Source organism: Squalius cephalus, assembly GCF_949319135.1.
Source record: "Squalius cephalus genome assembly, chromosome: 7".
Taxonomy (NCBI): Eukaryota; Metazoa; Chordata; class Actinopteri; order Cypriniformes; family Leuciscidae; genus Squalius; species Squalius cephalus.
The window spans coordinates 32,974,098-33,000,152 of NC_137128.1; the positions used below are offsets into that span (position 1 = coordinate 32,974,098).

The 26,055-nt window shown below is 31.3% G+C and overlaps 1 long non-coding RNA gene across 3 annotated transcripts; it reads left to right on the forward strand.

Moving 5' to 3' along the window:
* Positions 1 to 319: 319 nt before the first annotated feature.
* LOC307161763 lies at positions 320 to 2,960 on the forward strand. 3 transcript variants are annotated; one of them, XR_013821797.1, is made up of 5 exons: positions 320 to 893; positions 994 to 1,057; positions 1,747 to 2,046; positions 2,188 to 2,262; positions 2,397 to 2,960. It is a non-coding gene; the product is annotated as an uncharacterized lncRNA (long non-coding RNA). The 3 variants fall into 3 exon arrangements; XR_013821798.1 differs by having other exon boundaries at positions 417 to 893; positions 983 to 1,057; XR_013821799.1 differs by lacking the exons at positions 320 to 893; positions 994 to 1,057 and adding an exon at positions 1,239 to 1,300.
* The last annotated feature ends 23,095 nt before the right edge of the window (positions 2,961 to 26,055 follow it).

The following is a 26,055-nucleotide window of genomic DNA, read 5'->3' on the forward strand; positions in this document are numbered from 1 at the left end:
TATACAAAATAAACGTGAATTGAACTTGAACTATAGTGCCTGTGTTACAAATAATATAGGCCTATTATTAAGTATTATGTAATTACAGACAGCTCCACAATAGGATCTGTAGTATTCCTCACTTACTGTTCTTACATTGTCACAAGATCCCAAATGTATGGTAAGACCAATTATTTACTAAACGTTTCTGAAGACTTTTCATCGAGTGTTTTAGGCACCATTTTCTCCATATATTTTGTGAAATGATATTCTGTTTGATGTGTCATTGTTTGCTCTTTCACACAGAGGCTGGCAGTTGGTTTTTGTTTCGAGTTGTGTCATTGTGGACTGGGGTACCACAGTGATTCACTTCTCGCTTTGCCTCATACAAAAACTTCACAGTTTAAATGGCTGCCACTGCGCTGAATGATTCTTCTGAGGTTGTTCTGTCATCTTAGACATTTCCGCTGCAGCTTGGTGTTTCATCTCATGGCAATGGATTTTTAACATAGTTTTAGTCAAATATGTCTATTGAGAAGCTTTTTCAGAAGAGAGCATTTCAATCTCTCTTCCATATAAGACAACCTCCAACATAGGGCACAATTGCGTCAGGTTTTTGTACTGACGTTTTTCATTGTGTCTGGACTACCACAGTGATACATTCTTCATTAGGGACTGTACAAAAATCTCATAGCATTGTTAGGAAAGAACATCTGTTAATAAATTGTATTAATAGCTTTAAACCAATATCTGACTGAAAAACTGAACGATCACAGTTTTGATTCTCACAGTCTTGTTGTTTCTGTTTTGAAGGCTTTTGTTCCAGTCACCTGTTTGTATCTGAATGGAGCAGACATGGGATTATCATGAGGACGGACTGGCAGATGGAACTGTCTTTGAAAGAAAATCAAACTGTATCTTTTCAACTGGCTATTTCACATCCAATTTCAGATGGGTCTATATTATATTTCTTAAGATATGAAAATACTTTCCATTACCAAAGGATATTGTCAGAGGGCTGAATGAAGTGCAGATCCTCTAACTTTCGGAGATCCCATCCGTCTCACGGTCGAACCAAGTAAGTAAATTCACTTCAATGTTATTATTATTATAAAGCATTTTTCCAACCCATGCACCTGTTTTGTGAATACATGTACTTTGCTTAGTTAGTTGTTGTAAATAGGGCTTATTTAGGTCAGTTTGTCCGTCCTAATGCAGATGTAGGGTCAGGGGTGTTTTTGTAAGGGTTACGGTAGCAGTGCATTTTCAGCTACTGACACTTTAACATTCGGAAAGCCGATAACTCTCACCGTCTTACCAAGTAAGTACTTCTTTTTAACTATTGCATGCTTTTACACCAACCATTTTGCTGTAGAAAATAGTGGAAAACCAATTAGGTTCAATCGATGTCTGTAAGTTGCTCTTAGTTGGTTGTGCTGCTGTGTTGCGTTCAGCTTGTGATCGCAGTATGTTCACTGTTAACCCGTTGCTCTGAAGAAAACATTTGTAGTAGAGTCATTATTTGTTCATAAAACTAAAAGAATAGATGACTGCAAGGTTTTTTTCACTACATTATGGGCATAGTTTTGCAAATACCATATGTAAAGAACTGTTAAGAATGTAAATGTGTACCTTGAAATGCAATGTAAGTCGCTTTGGATAAAAGCGTCTGCCAAATGCATAAATGTAAATGTAAAATGTAAAGAAAGTACGGTCTTGCCAAAGAATTGAAAAACTGATGAAAACTGCTTATTTTTCTTTGCTTAGAAGATGTATCGTCTACTCCTCCGGTTTTGTCCATCCTGTCCCCTTTGAAAGAACAGAATACGAAGGGCAAAGAACAGGATATTTGTTTGGCCGCCGGGTTCTATCCTCAAGATAAGACTATGACTTTGACTTCGGAAAGTAAAAGTTCTGTGAATCTAAATACCAACAAAGCAGAACTGTTCAAATCCAGCAAAACCTATTATTATGCTGGATTCAATGGTGACACAATCCAAACATGCAAAGTGGATGCTATAGAAGCAGACAAAACTGCTACTGAAGATGCTTCTGCTCCTGTGACAGGTTTGTACTTAAATTGATAATTATAGTTTCATTTTTGTTTTATGAGATTTAATATTTTAAGTATTGTACGTTATTATATATATATATATATATATATATATATAAGAATTCTTTGTTTTCTACTTAATTCTTATTCTGCAGAAAGTCCTAATAAACCGACTTCACGGTCTTGTGAAACAAATGCTCCTAGCACTCCAGCCTCAGAGTTCAACAGGGGTTAGTAATAAAATACAGTGTATTATATGCTACACATATATCTTGCATTAGTTATCTAGATTATGCTATATAAGTAAATTAAACATCAAGGGATGATTCATTTTGTGTGTGTTTTTTTTCTTTTTTTTTCTCAGATGATCCAAAAATGAAGTCCATGACCCTTCTTGTGACAGGTCTGAGAATTCTGCTGGCTAAATGTGTTGCAGTCAATGTATTGATGACTGTAAAGGCATTTCTATTTTAAAAGTTCAATTCAGCAAATCGAATTTCTTAACTGACGCTTGATCAGACCCTGGCAAACAAACAAATGCGATTATAGTGAGCCACAGTGACAGTATTTATCTATATCTCTGTCTGTTAATGTTAAATGGAATGATACAATTTGTTAGTAATAGTTCAAATATACAAAACATAGATACAACCTATATTGTACTTTTTTTTACATTATAAACATTTCTGAATTAGTGCTGTAATGTGCATATTGCTTTGTTGTTGTGTGTTTTTAGATTTTGTTGTGCAAGTTAGAATTTTTATGCTTTTTAAATCAACAAGATAATTTTTTTTTTACATAGCGGTATCACAGAGTTCAAGACTCTTACATTGTCTAATTGTGTTATTGATTATTATATGACTTAAATACTGAGGCTTTGCATGTAATATGATTTTTATTTTTTATTATAAAATAAAATGCCTTCATGAAAAAAATGTCATGCGAGTATGTCTAAACCACAGTTTCAACAGCACATTGGTGCTCTCGGCAGACGCTAACCACACTTTCAGATAAAGATCTACTGCTCGCTTCGGGTTCCAAGAATTACTGTTTTGTTGCTAAGTTTTTCCCCCGGTGCCTCTGTGATATAAAACGAAAAACAACTGTAAAAAAAAGTCTTGCATCTACAGCTTCTGGGGGCATTTTTTAAGTAATTACTTAACTTGATTTAAAAAGAAATATTTCACAATTGTTTGTCAAAGCACTGTTTTAATGATGAAATTTGTGAGACATATATACTGTTTTAAGATTTTATAAGAAAAGATAATATTTTTTAAATGTTTTTAAAAGAAGCTGCTCACCAAGGCTGCATCTATTTGATCAAAAATAAGGCAAAAACAGTAATATTGTGAAATATTATTTACAAATTAAAATAACTTTTCTTTTTTAATATATTTTAAAATGTAATTTATTCTTGTGATGGCAAAGCAGAATTTTCTGCATCATTACTCCAGTCTTCAGTGTCATGATACTTCTGAAATAATATGTTGAGTTATTATTATTATTTATTATTATTATCAATGTTAAAAACAGTTGTGTAAATTCTTTTTCCAAGATTCTTTGAATAGAAAGTTCAAAATAACAGCATGTATCTGAAATAGAAAGCTTTTTAACATTATAAATGTCTTTACTGTCATTTTAGATCATTTTAATACATCCTTGCTGATTAAAAGTATTAATTTCTTTAATTTTTTTTTTTTTTTTTTTTTTTTTTAAATCTTACTGACCCCAAACTTTTAAACGGTAGAGTGTATAATTGTTACAAAAACTTTATATTTCAGATAAATGCTGTCCTTTTGAACTTTCCATTCATCAAAAAAGTACAAAAAGTACTAATAAGTACAAATAATAATAGATGTTGATGTGCACCAAATCAGCATACTGGAAATGATGCTAAAAATTCAGCTTTGCATCACATGAATACATTGCATTTTAAAAATATTCAAATAGAAAACAGTAGGCCTAATTTTTAATTAAAAAATATTTCACAATATTTCTGTTTTTGCTGTATCATTCACTACTATACTGTTTTTGGAAAAAATAAATGTAGAGCAGAAGAGATTTAAAAAAAAAAAAAACATTAGAACAATCGTACCAATCTTAAACTTTTAAGATTTAAAAGTGTAAGTTTTAACCTTAAAACCTTAGTGTAAGTTACTAGTCTCTTCAAAGCAAATATTTGTTCTGTTGTATTTACAAATCACTTAATTTTAGTAAGTAAGATGTTTTCACTCACACATTTTATTGAAATAGTGAGCTTGCTGCTAACCGAGACCATGAAATAAAAGCTGTACTGCCCTCTTGTGGCCTATAGTGGGATTTTGCATGCCGTTAGGCCGGTTGTCTAAACAGCAGACTTGAGTGACCCCTAGTGGCCGACTGAGCTTAATTGGTACCATAAATGATTTCGCATATTCAAACTTTTTTTTTTTGCTTGTATGTGTGAACGCTCAAGAGCTGTTTGCTTAAGGGGATAATGGTTCATTCCCGATTTCAATCCGGCTTTACCCCGCTATAAGAGGACTCGCAGAATAAAATGAATATCGGCTGTCTGCAAATAACACATTTCTAAAATGACATCAAGTAGCATCGTGCTTTTACTTGATACTCCATCTAATGCAAGGAGGCATTCCAAAGTGTTTTGTTTACAGCAGATTCGTTAAATTAGAGCTCGTAAACATTAAGTTTTAATATGCGTTGACAAAACAAAACCGAGTAATATAAAGAAAAGCCCAATGTTATTAACCTATTTTAGACACTGCTTCATAGGTTGACAGGAATGAGCAACAATAACGCCATGTGTCAAGGTAAAACTAGGCCAGTAGAACACTGATGTCTATATGAAGAGGTGAGTTACTATGTATTCCTCATTTGAATGGTTTCTTCACCTAGTCTAAAATCTTCTGTTTTGTAGGTGTTAGTTTAATTCTGCAGCTAAACTCATGTACACATTCAAAACACTTCCTTACACAGGAAGTGCAGAAATATCCCAGGATCTGATGTAAATTGGGAGTAGTGACACTAAGGTAAGGATTTAAACTGCTACAAAATTTTATGTATTTATTCAATTTGTTTCACCGCACCACAGTAAAATATTCTGTGTAAATGAATTGGAAATCACAATATATCACAATCACTGATATATTCTCATAGATGTCAGTGATTGTCTATAGCTACTAAAGACTCTTGGCTTCATTATAATGTATCTCAGGCCAAATTTGAGACAAATAGTAAAAATCATTCTATTCTCTAATGCAAAAACAATAATTACATTTTTAAAATTTCTAAATAATTGAAAATATTTTTATTTTTCGGCGTACATTTGATAATGCTAAAATTTATTGGGAAAGAATGTAAAAATGAAGTATATTGAGTATTTTAAGATAGTGTCATTGAGAGTTTGAAGATTTCCTGTTTAAATCTATATTTTTTATCTCTACATTGTAGGAAGAGGTTTTATGTATGGGAATGCAACACTGTGGTCGTCTGGTTCAGGCTACAAGCTCTTAATGGGATCCGGAACAAATTTAATTGTGCAGTCCAGTGAGTATATTCTTTTTAATAGATTTTGTTGTTGCTTTTATAGCATGAAAAGTATGGCTTGAAATTATTATTAGCTTTTTATATTATATTTATTATTCTTTAATTAAAGGGAAGTGGAATGAGTGCAACATTTTCATATCATTATCACTGGTGATAATGCAAAGATTATAAATTAAATATTTTTATATTTAGTTAGCACATAGAAATATTGCTCAGTTGAGGATGTTTGCACTGAAGGATATTTGACATGGTGTGTAGTGTTGTGTGAATGACCAGGGAATCAATAAGATAATCTTTGGCACCGGTACAAAACTTATAGTGGAATCAGGTGAGATTTATAATTCTTTATGGCTTTTAAGTCTTCTGTAATGCAAGAAAGCGACATTTATGTTGAGCACTTCTCCATTTATAATAGTTATAAATACCGGTCACTACTCTAGATGGAATATTTGATGGAATATTAGAACCCAATTCAGTGTTTGACTAATGTAGTACATGATGAATGTGTGTTTTTATTTTAGAAAAATAGTTTGAATGACAATAATCAGAGGGAGATTATTAGAAAATATTTCTGAAAACCTAACATGAAATATAACACATTTTCAGTCCTTAAATGAGATAAAGTGATGCTCATTGTGTCGAGGCGTTTTTGTTAAGCAGTGTAGCTCTGTGAGAATGCAATAGGGGTTAACCAGGTCATATTTGGCCAGGGTACCAAGCTCTTTGTGGAATCAAGTAAGTTGTATTTATTTGTTTAACAATTTATTTGGTAACACTTTACAATAAGGTTTCATTTGTTATCATTAGTTAACATCAGTTAACATGAACTAACAATAGTTAAATTAACAAAAGATGAATAAATACTGTAATATATCTTACCAATAACAAATTCAAATGTGTAAGATTAAAAACGAACACTGGTTGCAGGTCTCATTTAGTGTTTTGTGTCTAAATAGCAATCTTTGTAATTGTAAAAATAGTCTTAGTATATATTTGTGAGACATACAATCATGTTGCATTTACATGAAAACATCCAACTATAGCTGTTAAAGTGGAAAGACTTTATATTCAGTTACTTTAATCCAATTTCACTGTACACAAAACCTCCATTAAATGTCATATGCATTGCTCGCATAAGAAAATATACATTTTTCATTGTTGAAATTAATTTGAAAATATATCTATCTTCAAAATGTGCTGTTTGGTGGGTTTGTGTTATGGTGTATAACTTTGTGTGACTAGAGGGAATGACAAGCTTATATTTGCAAGTGGCATGAAACTAACTGTGGAATCAAGTAAGTTCTGCTCTCTAATCTTAAAAGAAATGTTTGTTAGGTGTGACTTTTAAATACTAAATAAGCAGTTTGCAAAAAGTAGTTTAGTAAAATACAACATGTATTTTGAGTAAGTTTTAGAGATGCTTACTTTTGACTTGCAGACGTTTTTTAACATAAATATTTGCAGCTTTTGTATACTTAATTTAGCCTACAAGTACCGCAGTCTTGATGGCAATGCTGGGCTTTTTCAAGAGTTAAAACATCTTATATGTAACATAGAACATGGCATTTTAACAAACAAAATTTGAATTTTAACAAACAAACCTAAGCAATAACTTTAAAATGATCAATGTGCAGTGAAATCTCTTTTGATAGACAGCATGTTTTTAGAGATTGCTTCTCATGCATAGGTTTATGTATGGATGTGTAGCCATGTGTGAATACTGGCAGCCTTGGAAAGATGATCTTTGGTAAAGGAACCAAACTTTCCATCCATGCAAGTAAGTTTGCATGTCTGATATATTCAATAATTGCAATCTTCAGAGTTGTATGTTTTATCCTTTTTTTGTGAGTGCATTAACTCTAGAGAAAGTTCTGCGAGTTAAGTGGTAGTATTGGTCTAGTATCTGGACTAGTAATCCAAATGTTGAAGGTTGAAACTATATAAAAAGTAATTCATAAACTGGAGTGTTGCTGAAAGATAATCCTAGAGAAATTGCTCTGAGGAGGTTGTTGAGTCCACTGGAAAGCACTTTGATTGAGAATGCATCTTATATATGAGATTTTAATTCTGTAAATCTTTTTTATATTCACTTTAAACATGCCCAGCTATTATAGATTTAAAATTTACATGCAGATTTAATTCTATGCTTCGAAAACAAAAGGTAAATTCATTACATGCATACAAAAAAATGCAGTAAAAATAACTTATACAAAAAAATAATAGTATATGTTTTATAAAAAAGTATATATATAATTAAAACTGAAACATAGTTCAACATAGTTGAGTGAACAGTAGCAGTTAGTGTTTGGCAGTATTTGATATGGAGTGTCTCTTTGTGTGACTAATGCTGCAGACAAAATCATTTTTGGGAAAGGAACAAAGCTGCTAATTCAACCCAGTAAGTAACATGCGTATGATACTATATCATGTTTGACAATGGAAACTAAAAACTAAACTGTATAAATTATATTAATCCTTTCAATAGTTAAATTCCTGAACACTGAATGATAAAGAAAGATGCATAGTCAAATTCTTCATTTTAAATTCTAAAAAACAAAGGTACAGTTCTGTATTGGTTTAGTTTCTATCATTTATTGTACAGTAGAAATGGTTATTGTAGTGGGGAAGTGTACTGTGTGAATGTTGGTGCTGGCAATAAGCTGATTTTTGGTCAAGGGACCAATCTCATCATTGAATCAAGTAAGTAAGAGTTGTAAAAGTATGTCAGTTATAGAAACAATTAAGAAATACAGATTAAATGTGTTGCACTATTAGAATTTGTATACATTACTAGCTTTACCAAGGCCATTATCATGTGCTAAGACTTAAACTTACATTTTTGTTTTATATTTTTGCAATAAATAATTTAGCACTGAATATAACTGTTAAAAATATCCAGTGAGGGAATCACAATGAGGTTTGCAAAAAGAGAAAAAAGAGTTTAAAAAGAGAAAAAATGAAATTTTAAAAGACATTATTGTCCATGGAAAAAGTCAAGTCTATATTTCTATAGTGCTTTTCATCAAGCTTCACCAATTATGAAATGAGTTTGAAATGGCACAACGGGTGTAATATTACACAACACTGTAATGTGTAAAACATTGTCTTAGACACTCTGATTTAAAAATTCTACCTTTAAAGTTTATATCTTTTATTCTTCTGCAGTGGCTAGTAGCTTGAGTATTTGATACAGGCTTTAGTGCTGTGTGGATGCAAATACTAACAAGTTGTTTTTTGGCAATGGAACAAAGCTCGTAGTTGAATCAGGCAAGTATTTGAGTAATTTACAACAGAACACTATGTTCACATTGTATTATTTGATAGTGATGTGTTGCTATAGGCAAGCTAAAGCCATAATGTTTTTTCATCTCATTAGATCTTTGACATTTAAATAGCATTTGTAATTGTCAGTTGTATGTTGTTCACTTGGTTTAGTTGTGTGGTAGTTCAGTATGATAGGTGGACATTACATGAAATTATCATAAAAACACAACATATTTATTTACTGTAGCCACTTAAGTTTTAGAGGCTGAGAACTAATAGACTGAAATATTTAGGTGTTTTGCACTGTGTGAATGCTGGAGGTGGATATAACAAGCTGCTCTTTGGGTCAGGCACAACTTTACATATTCAGTTAAGTGAGTGATACCGTAACATCTCTTTAAGATATTACATTTAGGATGTTTTTTCTATGTGCACTACAAATCTAAAAAAAAAAAAAGAAAAAAAACCTTCAACAAGGAAATTAAGGTGCGTTAGCTTTATTTTAATCATAGTCAACACCAAAGTTGAAAATTAATATCAGAATACACCATTATTTTGTTCATTGTGAAAAGTCATGCAACCAAATAGTATATTTAAGGAAGCATGAGACAAGATGCAAAGATAAATGTTAGATGCACTTAAAGAAATTGCATGAAAAGAATAAATAAATTGCATAAAAGCAATTCTTAATTAGTATTGTCAGGTATTTATATTTGTGCATCTTTGCTTTGTTATGCCATGACAGTTGGCATGTATTTGTTATCGCCCAAAACACTGTGTGTCTAGTAGTGGGGGAACATGGAAGGTTATTTTTGGAAAAGGAACAAAACTCATAATAAATTCAGGTATGTATAAATCTTAAATATAAATACACAAACATACCCAGTCTCATCACACCTTTAGACAACATTGCAATGTAAAAAAAGGCTTGGCTAAAATATTCAATTGGATCCAAATAAGGATTAATTTATATTGATATTTTCATCAGGTTGATGAAGCCTCAAACTTTCAAAGCCTCTACATTTGTATTATTAAATCAAACCAAACTTTGTTCATGATTTTTTTTTAGCAAAGTGGAAAGAAAACTATATCTTTTTCCAAATAAAAATCCAGCTCACTGGTTAAATCTTTACCATCACTGACCTGTTGTTTTTAATATACATGTACCAAATATCTATATAATTGTAATACTGCACAACAGAAAATGCATATGTAAGAGGAATCACTATTCTCTAATCGCATCTTTAGTTATTAAACACTTCTATGCGAACATCAGTTATCTGCGCTCAGAGATAGTGCATGGGGTATTTGGTATAGGTTGTATCTCTGTGTGAATACTGGAAATTATAAGCTTGTATTTGGTGGCGGAACAAAACTCATTGTTGAACCAGGCAAGTATTTGTTTCTTGAAGTTGAAAACCCTTTAAAAAGCTTTGATTTAGGTATTTGTTTGCATTTAGTTTAGTCACGTGCTATGAGTTTTCTCATATTTCTCACTCCTTTTCTATGCAGCACATGAATATATTCCCTTCTATAGAGGGCTAAATTGAAAACAAGTCAAAACGTGATCCCTGCTGGCCTTTTGTTACATACCAACTCATTAGATTCATTTACTTGTAAAATCTAAATTATTGACCGAATCGTTTGCCATGGATTTATTATGATGTTTCCAATAAAAGAGAAAAATCATAGATATTAGAAAATTCATGAACTGTTGGGTGCATTTCACACAGTATTGATAAAGATTATATTTTTGAGAGTGGAGGGAGTTTTTGCTTTAGACAAAATTGGTGTGTGACTAGTGGAGACTTGAAAGTCTATTTTGGCTCCGGAACTAAACTGACAGTTGAAACCAGTAAGTGCTTTGTATTTGCATAAATGCATAACATATTACTAGCAATTGTTTTTATAAAGCAATACATATCAAGTTGCAGAACATGTTTCAACAAACTAAGCGTGTCATTGATTGCGATATTATGCAAAAATATAGTGCTTAATACCTAGGCTAGCACAAGTGAAAATTATTAAATTAATATTTTTCTTTGTTTTTAAACATTTTTCTGTGTGGAACAGAACCTGTAGACTTCCCTAGATTAGATATAGTAATAGGGTTTTTGATTTGTGATCTGACATTGTGTGAATGCTGGAGTCGCAGGAAAGGTGTTCTTTGGAAAAGGCACAAAACTGATAATCCAAAGCAGTAAGTTCATAAGAATTAGTGATGCTTACTTTAAATTGTTTTATTTTGCATTTCTTAGATTACGAATTGAGTGGTTTTAATTATAATGCAGTTAGACATTAATAAGACATCAGATAACGCAGCCATCTCATTTTGTGTGACTACAAGTACACTGAAGATTATCTTTGGGAGATGCATTGAATTAAGTCAATGCCCATAAGTTTATTATTCTTGGCCATGCTTACTTAAAAGGAATATTTAAATAAAGTATATTCCATGTTGATGTAGTCTTCAGGGGAAACTGACACATAATATGAAACCTGTTTTAATAACCTGATCATTCTACAGTTAAGTTCTATATGTTTATAGACAATTCTATTTTGAAGCTGGTGTTTGCTTTCCCTTAAACAATCAGGATGTTTTTGTGTAGCTATGTAACTGTGTGTGACTTCTGGAGCACAGAAATTAATATTTGGAACAGGCACAAAGCTCAATGTAAATACAGGTAAATCATTTCTATTTGCACTTTAGATTCAAGCTAAAATGCAAACAAGAATAATCTTGTTTCCACTTGCATTATTACTAATATTGCACATACTTTATATAATATTGGATGTACATTTTAGGTAGCGTGAGAAAACAGTACATTTAGTAATACATGACATATTACTAGTAATGTATTTATATAATTCTAAGCATTATTGTGTGTTTAAATAAGGGAAATGTTTATGAAGAATTTTGATTGTTACAGTGAAACACTCATCTAGTGTGCTATAATCAGTTATAGTTATGATGCTTCACATTGTGTGACTGATGGATATGGAAAAATGATCTTTGGTTCTGGCACAAAATTACACGTTAGTTCAAGTGAGTATGCAGAGTCAAATATATTTCCACCTTTTTTTCTACTGTTACCAACTTTCCTACATTGACCTATAATGGACAGCAGGAGATTAAGTATTTTGGCATGGCATGTGATTGTGGAAAAGGAATTTATCAAACAGAATGTGCCAGTTAATGACCGGTCATAAAACTAACAATATCTGTCTTTAGATTTTTTATTATGTGAAAGCAGCTTAATCAAATAGCAGATTTGTGACTGTGGTGTTAGAAGGTTTTGGTTGTGTGTTGTCATGTTGTGTGACTACTGGAGGAAGTTATAAGATTATCTTTGGGTCAGGCACAAGGTTGATAATTGACACAAGTAAGTTTATTTATTTCAGCAGTACTTTAAAAATTGCATGACTTTCTTTTTTTTATCATATTTGCTTACAAAGCTATTGTTTGTTTGTAGATACATTTTTGTCTTTACCTAGACATCGAACACTTTAAATTTACTGTTTTAACAATCAAGCCGATTATGCCAGAGCCAATGGAAAGATGCTAAAAAGGTGCCTTTTTATCACTAAACAAAGTTGAAAAAGTATTGCCAGTAAATACACTGTAAAAAAAAAATCCCGTTAAATTTACGGTATAAAACTGGCAGCTGTGATAGTCATAAATTCACCGGAAAAAAACACTGACAATGTTTCCAGTTTTACAACGTATATCTGTATATTTCATTAAGTGATATACTGTTAATCTACCTACTTTAACTGCCCAAATCTGCCTTTTTACCTTAAAATGTACTGATAACCACCAGAATAGTAATTCTTACTTTTTACTTGCAAAAATCATACATTTGACCATATTTTACAGTAAAATTACACATACTGTGATGTTAAACCAAAAAAATGTTCACCGTATATAAGGTAACGTAGTTAACCAATTAACATGTTTCCTGTATTTTACTGTAAAAATGTTTTTTTTTTTTAATGTTGTTTATTGGAAACGTCTTAGAAATTCTATATTCATCATTGTCCTTATCCTTATAACCTCACTGTTTTTAAACAATAACAGTTGTTATAACTGTTTGCAAGGGTACATTTTCAAAATCTTAGTCATTAGTTTAGATCATTGGCTTACATGTAGAAAGTTATTGTGATGGTAAACTGCATTGTGTGACTTCATCTGGACTCTATCAAATCTATTTTGGCTCTGGAACCAAACTGATAGTTGAAACAAGTAAGTGTCTGTTGAGAAGTAGAAACATCACAAACCATTTCTATATCCAGATCATGATATAGTTGTGAAATTGCTGTAATTTAGTCAGATTCATAGTCCCATTGCCACAATACTTCTGTTTACTTTTTTCCTAGTTCAATACGAAGTTCAAAATGCTTTTAATTAGCAATGATTAGTTTTCACTTGACATAAATATATTGGCAGGTGAGTTGATTTTGGTCTTTCAGGACAGTTTTTGTTCAGTGATCTGGTATTGTGTGACTACTGGTGGTGGAGGCTACAAGATTATCTTTGGAACAGGCACAAAGTTAATAGTTGAAAAAAGTAAGTTTGTTTATATTGGATTATCAGTGCCTCTTTACGGTGTGCTGAATTCTTCGTTGTTTTGTTCATTTGTGAAAAGCCATGATTGAAATATCTACTTTTCATTTAATATTGAAAAGGTTAGCTCCATTTCAAATGTCAAATTTAGTGCTGTTGACGAACAGTAGGTATCGGATGCTTTTACTTGGTATAAACCCTGTCTTACAGGATGAAAACTTGGAAAATGTGGGATTTTTAAGCTTTCTTAGTAGCTTAAGCTTTCTTAAGCTTTTCGCAGAAACTTCCTCGATGCTATTAAGATTTAGAAGAAAGCAGTAACACTTTACAGTAAGGTTCAATCTAGTTCAATGTTAACTTTTACATATACTAATGCATCTAAGCTACTGTAAAGCAGTAACACTTTACAGTAAGGTTCAATCTAGATCAATGTTAATTTTTAAAGATGCATTAGTATATGTAAAAATTAACATTGAACTAGATTGAACCTTACTGTAAAGTGTTACTGCTTCTATATCTTAAATAATAGCATTTAGGAAGTTTTTGTAGAGGCAAAATATTGTGTGTGTCTCAATCTGGAGGCATGAAAATCTTTTTTGGCTCTGGAACCAAACTGACCGTTGAAAGTAGTAAGTGTTTGCCAATATAGAAATTCCACACATTGTTCTATAGTATAAAAATGCATTCTTTGGAATGAAAGTGGGCTGTAAATTTAACGCAAAGAAATAAAAAGTCATTTCTTTGGAAGGTTATAGTATATAACATAGGATATAGCATAAAAAGAACAATTCATTTGACACAATGTAGGCAATGTGCACAAAGTCATTATATGGAATATTTTAGTCAGATATAATTGAAGTTTAAATAGAATTGTCTTTAGAGTTTATACAGAACAGACTGTATAGTTATATGTGTGTTTGACAGAGTTTTATATGGATACAGATTTGTGTTGCATGTGACAAGGGATTTTGATGTGTGGTGTGACATTGTGTGAATACTGGAGGTGCAGGAAAACTTGTTTTTGGGAGAGGCACAAAATTAACAGTTGATTCAAGTAAGTTCATTATGTTTAGCGCTACTCACATTGACATGAACACTTTATCTGATATTGGGTAAATAGCACTAATAGTTAAAACTAAGGCTTTTATCAATTCCAAACATGTCTTTTGCTGTTGAAAAAGAACTAAATTACACTTTTCGGCTTGATTACATGCAAATGTCATTTTTGAGTTTAATTAGTGCAATCAAGTTAAACTTTACTTGCGTAACTTAACTGACTTTTCTGGTTATCTTTTGAACCAAAATAGAAAATGCACATCTAATTCACAACATTTGAGACAAATCAAAATGGTTTTGGGATAGATAGTATAACATTTGAATAAATAAAAACCCTTGACTAAAGCATCTCTGAAAAATCTAAATCAGGTTAAAATTATTTAAAACATACTTGTTCTATTCAGCCGAAATGCATTAAGCAATATTAACATGTAGCGGTTACACAGAAAAGTTTAACAGAGCGATGGAGGGCTCTTTGGCTGTCTCAATAGTTTTTGCTGTTTGGTTTTGTAATGTGTGACTACAAGTGGACTCAGTAAGCTTATATTTGGGACAGGCACAAAGCTGCTCATTGAAACAAGTAAGTTAGTTGTAATCACCTTTATTTAGAGTACACTAAATTCCTGACATTGTTGACATTGTCCCAGGTTTGTTAAATTAAGAGAGACCTTGGTTTTGGGAAAAGGTATTTGTTAAGAGTAAATGTATGAGTATTTTATAGGCACACTCTATAAGCAGTCAGCATGTTTTTGTGTGGCTATTTAACTGTGTGTGACTAGTACTGGAGTACAGAAAGTAATATTTGGGAAAGGCACAAAACTCACTGTAAATGCAGGTAAAATTTTTGCACTTCTCTACAATTCACATGTTCTCAAGAGAGCATGGGTAAAAGTATATATGGTAACACTTTACAATGCGCTCAATTTGTTAACATTAGTTTATGCATTAATGCATAATAAACTATGACATTTCTTAAAGTACTTATTAGGTTCACAATAGATGTTATTTACACAATGATGTTATGTATAAATAAATATTAGAGATTATTAAATGTAATAAAAGTATTGTTCATTGTTAGTTCATGATGACTAATGCGTTACCTAATGTTAACAATTGCATAATAAGACACACTTGCATACACATACTTTTATCGAACAAACTTTAAAACTTGCATCATTTCCAGCATGTTTTTGTGTAGCTATATAACTGTGTGTGACTCAGACAGGACTACAGAAAGTGATATTTGGGAAAGGCACAAAGCTCACTGTAAATGCAGGTAAACACCAAGTTTTATAGCTCGTACACATTCTTAAAAGAACATGGACATAAGAATAAACGTGCATTAAAAAGATTAGATAATTTAGACATTCTTAAATGGGAAATTTGTCATTCAAAATCATTTCATATCAGGTATCTAGGTCATGATATAAAATTAATTGGGTTTATTATACATGTTCAATAATTTGATTTAGTTCTAAAAATAAATGAATTCACACATGTATAAAGTATGCCAAAAATGGTGCATCCTGGGCAGGATTTGCTTTAAAATACTGGATTGCTTAATAAGATTATAAAAATTCTTTGTAAGTGAAAACCAATCATTGCTAATTATTAATTTATGAAAGATTGATTGAGCTACTCAGGCCAGATAGTTTTTGTTTGGTAGTCTTGCATTGTGTGACTTATGGAAGTGGAGGCAATAAGATTATCTTTGGGACAGGCACAAAGTTAATTGTTGAAACAAGTAAGTTCAAGATTATTATTCAGTATTATGTATACTGAATTCATTGTATTTGATTTCGTCTCTCTATAATTGTCTTTATCTGAGTGGAAAGAAAGTATTGCATAAGGTTAGATGTAAAGTTGCATGTCAGATGTCAAAGTTAATCCAGATGGCATTTCTCGGGATGGATATTAGTGACATTTTACTCATAAGCTAAGAATATAAAATTAAGGTTTAGCTAGCATGTAATCTTTAGGGCAGATACTGTATAATGGATGTTTAAAGAATAAATTGTTTAACTATAAAATTAATTTAGACTTTCGACCCAATGGGAATGTTGGATCTTATGGGCAGAAATGCACTAAGCAAAATACTACAGTTACTCACATTGCAACTAAATTCAATGTTATAATATGAGTTACATTCGGATTCTTTGTCGGTCGAACATTATTATCAGAGGCTACGTTTTATAGCATCCTGGGAATCCCTAGTTTTTGCTGTTTGGTTTTGTAGTGTGTGACTGGAGGTGGATTGAATAAGATTACATTTGGGACAGGCACAAATCTGATTATCGAAACAAGTGAGTTAATTATTACACACTATACACCAAAACATCACTGACACAGCATTGTTTTATGAAAAGCCTTGTTTTTTCTTTACGGGAATAAAACTTAAGTAATTAATAGCACAATATCTGTTAGCATGAGAGCAGCTTTAAAGCCTAAAATAATAATTTTTCTTCTGAAGCTTAATATTTTTGTATTAAATTTTAAGTTGAATTTGTGTTTCCCTTAAGCATTCAGTATGTTTTTGTGTAGCTATGTAACTGTGTGTGACTGACACTGGAGTAAGGAAAATAATATTTGGGAAAGGCACAAGGCTTTTTGTAAATGCAGGTAAAACTCTTTCCTCCTTTTTTTCATATCGACTCACTTTAAAAGGACTTACAGTATAGTGCACATAAAAATAATGGATCAAGGTTGTATAACAATATGGAATTCGAAATTTAATTATAATTGAGTGGCATAAGAGGATTTTTTTAGAAAATCAGTGTAAAGACAAACATTCTTAATGTCTAACATCGTAACCATGATATGCGTATAAGTAGTAACCAGTTAGAGTTATGAAGTTTCGTACTGTGTGAATGATGCAAGTGGATATGGAAAGCTGATCTTTGGCTCTGGCACAAAATTATATGTTAATGCAAGTGAGTACACAGAATCCCACATATTTGTTTTTTATTGTTATTACTACTGTTGCTAACTTTACATAAAAATGGGAAGCAACAGTAAAAGGTTGTTCCACAAAATAGAATGTAAATTATATAATAGCAGGAGCTAAAACGTATTTTTCTTATTAAACTTTAAAATACATGAAAGTATATTCATATGAACGTGTTAGAAGGTTTTGGTTGTGTGTTCTTATATTGTGTGACTGGAACTGGATATAAGATTGTCTTTGGCACGGGTACAAACCTGATAGTTGAAACAAGTAAGTTTTTAATGCTAGTGGTGTTCTTAGGCGTATATATTCATTCATTTTCACTGTGTATTATGAGCTATTATTTGCTTTATTGTACCTGCAAAAAATTATAGGATCAATAAGTCATATTTTTTACATTACGGTCATATTTTTTTAAGTTTAAATTTCTTATACATCCAAGTTGATTGAACTTAAAAAAAAATCCTTATAGCTTTTATTGCTTATAAAATATATAATACATTGAAATCACTTTTTATTCAAAACATATCAGTTTTTTCATGAGTATGAAGTTATTGGGGTAACACATTTTACTTCTATATCTTTAAAATCAATAGTTATATCTGTTAACATTAGTTAATGCACTGTATACTGTGAAAGATTAGTAAATTCTGTAAAAAATATACTGCTATAATTGATAGTTTATTTTTGGTAATGCATTATCTAGCATTAACAAATGAGACCGTATTGTAAAGTGTTAGCGTTATTTGTTTGGTAAACTGCATTGTGTGACTTCATCTGGTCTCAGGCAAATCTATTTTGGCTCTGGAACCAAACTGATTGTTCAAACAAGTAAGTGTTTTGGAGGCTAGTTAAAAAAAAAAAAAAAAAGTTTTTTATACATATCAACATTACATATTAAGATAAAATGTAACAAGTCAATCTTATAGTTTTTAAGAGAAACTAATGAATATTTGACCGCACATTTAAAATACTATCAAAATGGTTCATTACTTTTATACCAAGAGTCATTTACTACTACGCTTTGTAATGCATGTTTAATTCCCTTTATCAATGACAAGTTATCACCTTAATCATTGACTGTATGAGAGAGTCTCTCAGGTAGTTTTTGCTTAGTGGTCTTATGTTGTGTGACTTCTGGAAGTGGCCTTAACAAGCTTTTCTTTGGGAAAGGCACAAAGTTGATAATTGAAACAAGTAAGTGTTTTTGAGGCTATAGCAAATAGCACACATTTTTTTCTAGGGAATGCATATCAATATACAAATTTCCGAAACGAAACTGATGCATATTTAATCACATATATACCAGACCAAAATGGTTATTTACACATGTAATTGACTAATGGTTATTCATTGCTTTAAAATACACCTTATAATTACAATTTGTCATATTCATCTTTAAGATTAACTGAGGAGAATTAAGTTTCAGGTCAGGTAGTTTTTGCTTAGTGGTGTTACGTTGTGTGACTTCTGGAAGTGGCCTTAAGCTTTTCTTTGGGAAAGGCACAAAGTTGATAGTTGAAACAAGTAAGTGTTTTTAAGGCTATAGCAAATAGCACAAATCGTTTATAGGGAATGCATATAATTTATGAAACGAAACTGATGCATATTTAATCACATATATACCAGACCAAAATAGTTATTTACACATGTAATTGACTAATGGTTATTCATTACTGTGCTTTAAAATACACCTTATAATTACAACTTGTCATATTAATCTTTAAGATTAACTGAGGAGAATTAAGTTTCAGGTCAGGTAGTTTTTGCATTGTGGTCTTACGTTGTGTGACTTCTGGAAGTGGAGCTTACAAGCTTTTCTTTGGGAAAGGCACAAAGTTGATAATTGAAACAAGTAAGTGTTTTTGAGGCTATAGCAAATAGCACAATTTTTTTATAGGGAATGCATATCAATATGGAAATTTCCGAAACGAAACTGATGCATATTTAATCACATATATACCAGACCAAAATGGTTATTTACACATGTAATTGACTAATGGTTATTCATTGCTTTAAAATACACCTTATAATTACATCTTGTCATATTAATATTTAAGATTAACTGAGGAGAATTAAGTTTCAGGTCAGGCAGTTTTTGCGTTGTGGTCTTACATTGTGTGACTTCTGGAAGTGGAACTTACAAGCTTTTCTTTGGGAAAGGCACAAAGTTGATAATTGAAACAAGTAAGTGATTTTGAGGCTAGTAAAGAGGAATAAAACAACACATTTTTATACATATCAGGAATGCATATCAATAAGTTAAAGAGAACTTTTGCTTATTTAGTCACACGTATACCAAAAAAGTGTAATTTACGAATGGTCATTCATTACTGCACTTTAAAATGCACATTTAATACACCTTACAATTACAAGTTGTCATTATTAATCATTGAGATTCAATACCGAGAGTTAAGTTTCAGGTCAGGCAGTTTTAGTTTAGTGCTCTTACATTGTGTGACTGATGGAAGTGGAACTTACAAGCTTATCTTTGGAAAAGGCACAAAGTTGATAGTTGAAACAAGTAAGTTCATGATTATTAGTGCTACTTAATGTTTTAATGATTTACTTTTTGCTGCTATTTAATCTTGTTCCCTTGTTCCAGAGAGAATGTTTCTGAAATAAACATAATAACGATTGTAACTCTATAATTTATCTGAGATCTGCCATTTAACAAGGTATCAGTTATTTTTTCGGCTTGAAGTTAAAACTGGAATGGTCACAGTTTTAGGATATTAAAGTTTCACCTGGTACCAATTACCCTGCTTTACATTAAGAAATGAATACAACAGGTACATGAAGTTCAATTTATAAGCTTTCTTTTATCATTTCAGTGGCAGAGGTATCACAAATTGTTGAGGAAGTTAGTGTAGAGATGAAATATAGTGTGTGACTCAAACTGGAAGCTGGAAAATCCATTTTGGCTCTGGAACCAAACTGACCGTTGAAAGTAGTAAGTGATTTGTAAAAAAATCTTGCAAATTATTATTTCCTCCAAAATATAGATTGGTCAAAAGTATTAAACAGTACATTTTATAGTTGTATAGAAACACTAACTAGATATAAATAGATATTAAACATATTGGATCATACAATTTGTGCTATAACTTTTAACAGATTCATAGTATGCATGAAGATCGGAGAACATTAATAGTATGCATGAAGATTTGTTTTATTTTGGTTAGATATAACCGAGTCTTAAATGGTAATTATAGTTTGAGGGATTTTGCTGTGCTGTTTCGTACTGTGTGAATCTTGGAGGTGCACAAAAGCTTATTTTTGGAACAGGCACAAAGCTAATAATTCAAACAAGTAAGTTTTATTCTGTTATTTTTATTTTTACAGCGTGATGGTATATTTTTAAAGATTTCGACTTCTGAGAGGTTTTTTTTGTTTACCATTGAAAAAGAAAAGAACGATTCTAAATCGATTTTAAGAATTGCTTGTCTTTTTGCTTGAGAACTTCTCAAGGTACATTTATCTCAGGGTAAATGATGTTGGTATTCAAATCTCACATTCAAGGAGATTTTCGTGATTTATTGTCTATGGGCCAGTATAGTAGTTTCTGGCATGGCCCTACTGGTTCTTCTGTCAAGAACTAAGCGAACTTCCCATGTTTCAATGCAGCTGCATCTGTTTCTCAGTATTAGTGTTAATTTAGCTGGAGATTGGAGAACATTGAATTTTCTTGTATTTTTTAAATTCAACAAATTCACATTAATTCAGTATATTTTTAATCTGCAAAATATCTTGACTAAGGCACACACAATCATCATGGACCTTAATAGTCTTGTGTCTCTAAGGCACATAGTTTTTGCTCTGTGGTCAGGTACTGTGTGACTACTGGAGTTAATGTCAATAAACTATTCTTCGGGACAGGCACGAAATTGATAATCGGAACAAGTAAGAAAAAAAACTAACTCTTTTACTTTTAATAATTATATTATGAAAGTTATTGATTTTGAGCCTGATGGGTAAATCTTAGGATCCCTATTTAGGTATCAATGCATACAATTCCCATGTGTGTTTTAAGATAATCTGAGTAATAAGAAAAGAATAAGTAACTGACTACACTTTAAGGTGGTATGTGGCAAGAACATTTGATACATGTTCTTACAGAGGTTTGAAGTCAGAGATGTTTTTGTGCAGCTATATAATTCTGTGTGACTAACACTGGAGGTGCTAAAATGATATTTGGGACTGGAACAAAGCTCACTGTACAGTCAGGTATGGCAAAATAGTTTATTCCTCAATTTGTTTTCCCTGTCTCTAAAATATCCTGCAAGATATCCAACTGAAATATATCATCATAAGAAAGAGTCTGATTGTAATTGCAAAAAAACAATTAGCAGAACTTTAGATGAGGAAACAATGGCAGGGCGAAATTGTAATGAAGCTCAGCACTGTGTGTTAACAAACTATGGAGGGAAACTTGTACTTGGCGAAGGAACAAACCTAGTTGTTGATACAAGTAAGTGCCTGCAATTGCAATTCATAGTCAACAACAATAATTGATATTATGGATATACATGCATTGTTGAAAGTTTAAAAACAAATTCAAACTAAGTGATGCATTATCCCAATACACCATAATAGAAGTTAGAGGTATGAGGTTTAGCAGTGTGTGGATGCTGGATTTGGAAAGCTCATCTTTGGGTCCGGCACAAAACTACATATTTATTCTAGTAAGTCTCTAAAATCCCAAACCTCAAATCAGATAAATATACAGTTCATGTTCTGCATTGATGTGGAAGATGTGATTATAGACACTAATGCTTAATATAAGTGAGTGTAATATAATGGTATTTAGAATATAATAGTAAGTAAAATGTTGGGGGTTTAACATCAGGTTTAGTTTAGTTGTGTATATTAAACTTTTGGTAAGGAGATTTTCTTGTGTGGCAATCCACTATATGACTACATCCGGCATGTACAAACTTATTTTTGAAAAAGTTGAATATCAAAACAAGCAAGTTCATTATAATTTATTTCTCAGATGAAGCTGTACTGTAAAACTTTAATTTGAAAGAACAGCATAGTTGGAAACTGATATCTGCTCTTGGTGATTGAGAGCATGTTAGTAGAGCAGTCAGAAAATGTAATGAAGTTCAGTACTGTGTGTCTAATAACTTTGGAGGAAAACTCATTTTTGGTCAAGGTACAAATCTGCTTGTTCACACAAGTAAGTGGTTTTGTATTTAAGTATTGCATATTAAAATATCCATTATTTGATATACAGTAGTACATACAGAAAATATTTTAAAAAGTAATGGAAGTACTAAAAACTAGAGTGAAATGATGTAGAAAAAGAATGAATGCATGAGAAAGAAATGAAATTACAGATATTGGTCACTGAAAAGCTATAAATTACCGTATGATTAATCTGCACAATTTTATTTGAAGTATAATAAAAGGTAGTTTTTTTTTCACCCTGGTAGATTTCCAGGAATGATAAAAACACCTATCAATGGCCTTAAATACTTAATACATATACATATTCTGCTAAATGTTTTGGAGTCAAGCAGTCTAATGTAGAGAGTTTTAGTTATCAGGTTTAGCACTGTGTGAATTCTGGAAGTTCTTACGGAAAGCTAATCTTTGGGTCTGGCACAAAATTAGAAGTTCACACAAGTGAGTATCCAGATCCTTATCCCATCTATTCATATTTTATATATTGTTTCAAACTTTTTTGTGTCATAATTTTAGTCATAACAATACTATTGTTTTGTTTTATTAAAAATCATTAACTGCAGGTTCATTTATATAATGTAAATATATAATTTTCCAAGTGGAATTGTAAATTTTTTTATTCAGATGTTTGTAGAATTAGGCTGTTTTATGTGAGCATGTAGAGTAATTGCTGAGAGGAAATTCAGTGTGTGACTGGATCTGGAAACAGGAAAATATTTTTTGGCTCTGGAACCAGACTTACTGTTGAATCAAGTAAGTCAATATTATTTAATGTGATGAAGCTCTAAATGTAAATGAGAAAAGTATCTTGAAACACTGTAGGCAAGGAAGAGTACTAGCTGCTATATTTTTCTTATGAATTTTTCACAATCCAGCACTCATTTATATAAAATATAGATAACTGTTTTTTTTTTTTTTTTATATATATATATAGTTTTTAAAAAGTCTTGAATTTTCTATTATGTAATTACAAAAATGAAGAAACCTCACACTATAGTCGAACACAGATAACGCATTATGTGGATGTAGAGTAATTGCAAGGGTGAACTGCAGTGTGTGACTGCAACTGGAAACTACAAAATCTATTTTGGTTCTGGAACTAAACTTCATGTTGAAACAAGTAAGTGATAAATACATTGACAAACATGGAATTGTAATTCCAAACAAAATTGTACCTGTCCCAAAACGAACATGAAAAAAACTTTTAGTAGGCTATTGTCACCATATGCAACAAAATTAATTTTGAACTTACTTGTTTCAATTAAGACGAAAAATATTCATCAAAATATAATTTCAGTTTTATATATAATCTTTAGTTTCTCAGTAGAATATTATCCACATGATGTTTGTGGTATGAAGTTGAAGAAGTTCCCATAAGTAGTTTAGGAAGTTTGCCATAAGTAGTTAGCATGTTTGTTGTTAAAAAAATGTAAGCACTTAACACAATATAATGCTTCCAGAGATTTCAATATTAAAAAACCAACCAAACAAACTTTAATTTCAACAGAGTACTATTACACAATAACTTTATTTTGATTGCAAAACTTAAATAATTTCCCCAGGCAGTACATTGTGGAAATAACCATAGCAAGTAATTAGTATGGTTGCTAACACTGTGTGTCATATTCTGATAAGATATACTTTGGTCAAGGAACAAAGGTTATCATAAATCCAAGTAAGTAAAAACAAACCAGTCGGAGTTATTCATTTATTATTTGATGTATAGTGTCTGTTTTCTGGCTGCCTTCAACCCAAAATGTCAGGTCTCTCATATATTTGGACCATGCAAAATAATAATAGTAATGTCCTGGGTTAATATAATTCACTTGTGGATCAAGTTCTATAAGACTTGTTTCTCAGGTTTGATAGATTTTGCTGCGCAGTCTTATACTGTGTGACTTATGGAAGTGGAGTGAATAAAGTTATCTTTGGGACAGGCACAAAGTTAATCATTGAAACAAGTAAGTGTTCATTTCTGTTGAGTATAGTTTAAAAAGAAAAACTTGCCAAGATTTTTGTTACCTGACATTTACACAAAATAAATAATATTTTAGACATAACGCATTAACCCACGCAAGGTCTAAAGTTTATGATGTATCCCATAAGTTGTATGTTTTAGGGCTGTCATATAACATGAAAAGTTTGTAAAAAGAACAAAACTTATGTCAGCTCATATAATGCTTTTCATAAATGGTTATTTTCATGAACCAATATTTTTAAAGAGAAAAAAAGAAACATTAAATGCTTTATATAATTATAATATTTCAGTTACATTTCTGAAAAAGCAAACAAACATGAAAAAACTAAAATGTAAAAAAGTACTATTGATTATAAAAAAATTGTACGGCAACATTTAAAACAATCGTTTAACCATGAAATAGAGTTGATTTATATAGGTTAATTATAGATTCATATATGTTAATTGTTTCTCTCAATTGATTTCTCGTTTCAAAAATTAAAACATTTGGTTTTGGAACCAAATTAAGCGCTTATCAGTACAATCACCAGTAAATTTACTAGCAAACCTGAACATCTTATATTGACGTAGCCAGTTTATAATTTCTTAGTTTTTGTTGCAAAGTTTTTCATTGTGTGAATAATGCGGGACTGGGGAAGATTATCTTTGGAACAGGAACTAAATTAATAGTTGCAACACGTAAGTGAACAGTCTTTGCTGTTAATTAAAGTTTGATTGTATTCTTTCCAGAATTTGCCTTTTCAAATAGATTAGATTTAAAGTTCTCAATAGTGCAACATAAACCTTTGTGAGTTCTTATATAGGTTCTTATTAACCGGAGCTACTCATTACTGTATTAATAATAATCTTACGTTTTTGTAAAGCCATAAAACTGTGTGTGACTAACTCAGCAGGACGTATAATATTTGGGAAAGGAACAAAACTTACTGTCGATTCAGGTAAAGCTAAAATCTATCATCACAGCATTTTCATATGCTTTTTATATAAATTATTATTATTATTTTTTTTTAACAAAGTAGTAATTATGTTTTCCATTATCCTTTTATTTCAACCAGTCAGTTCAACTAGTTATTGTTTATCTTTAGTCATCTTGAAACGTTTCTATAGCCTCATTCTGGATAGTTTTTGTTGTGTAGTTTTTGGTTGTGTGAAAACTGGGGGATATGAGAAGATTATCTTTGGAACAGGAATTAAAATGATAGTACAGTCACGTAAGTTTATTGCCTTCTGACAAGTTTTGTTTGATAAATTTGTTTTTGGTCTCAAATTATGTTTGGAGATCAGGATTAGTTTTCGAAAGTATAGTCAATCTCAAAAAAAACGTTCTCTTGAGATTTTTGAAATGATGTTTCTTGATGTGTGAATGTGGGATTGGAGAAGATCATTTTTGGAAAAGGCACACAATTACTAATTGTTTCAAGTAAGTGTATAGATCAATGTTATCTGATTTGAACCAAAATATAAAGTTCAATTAATAGTATAGA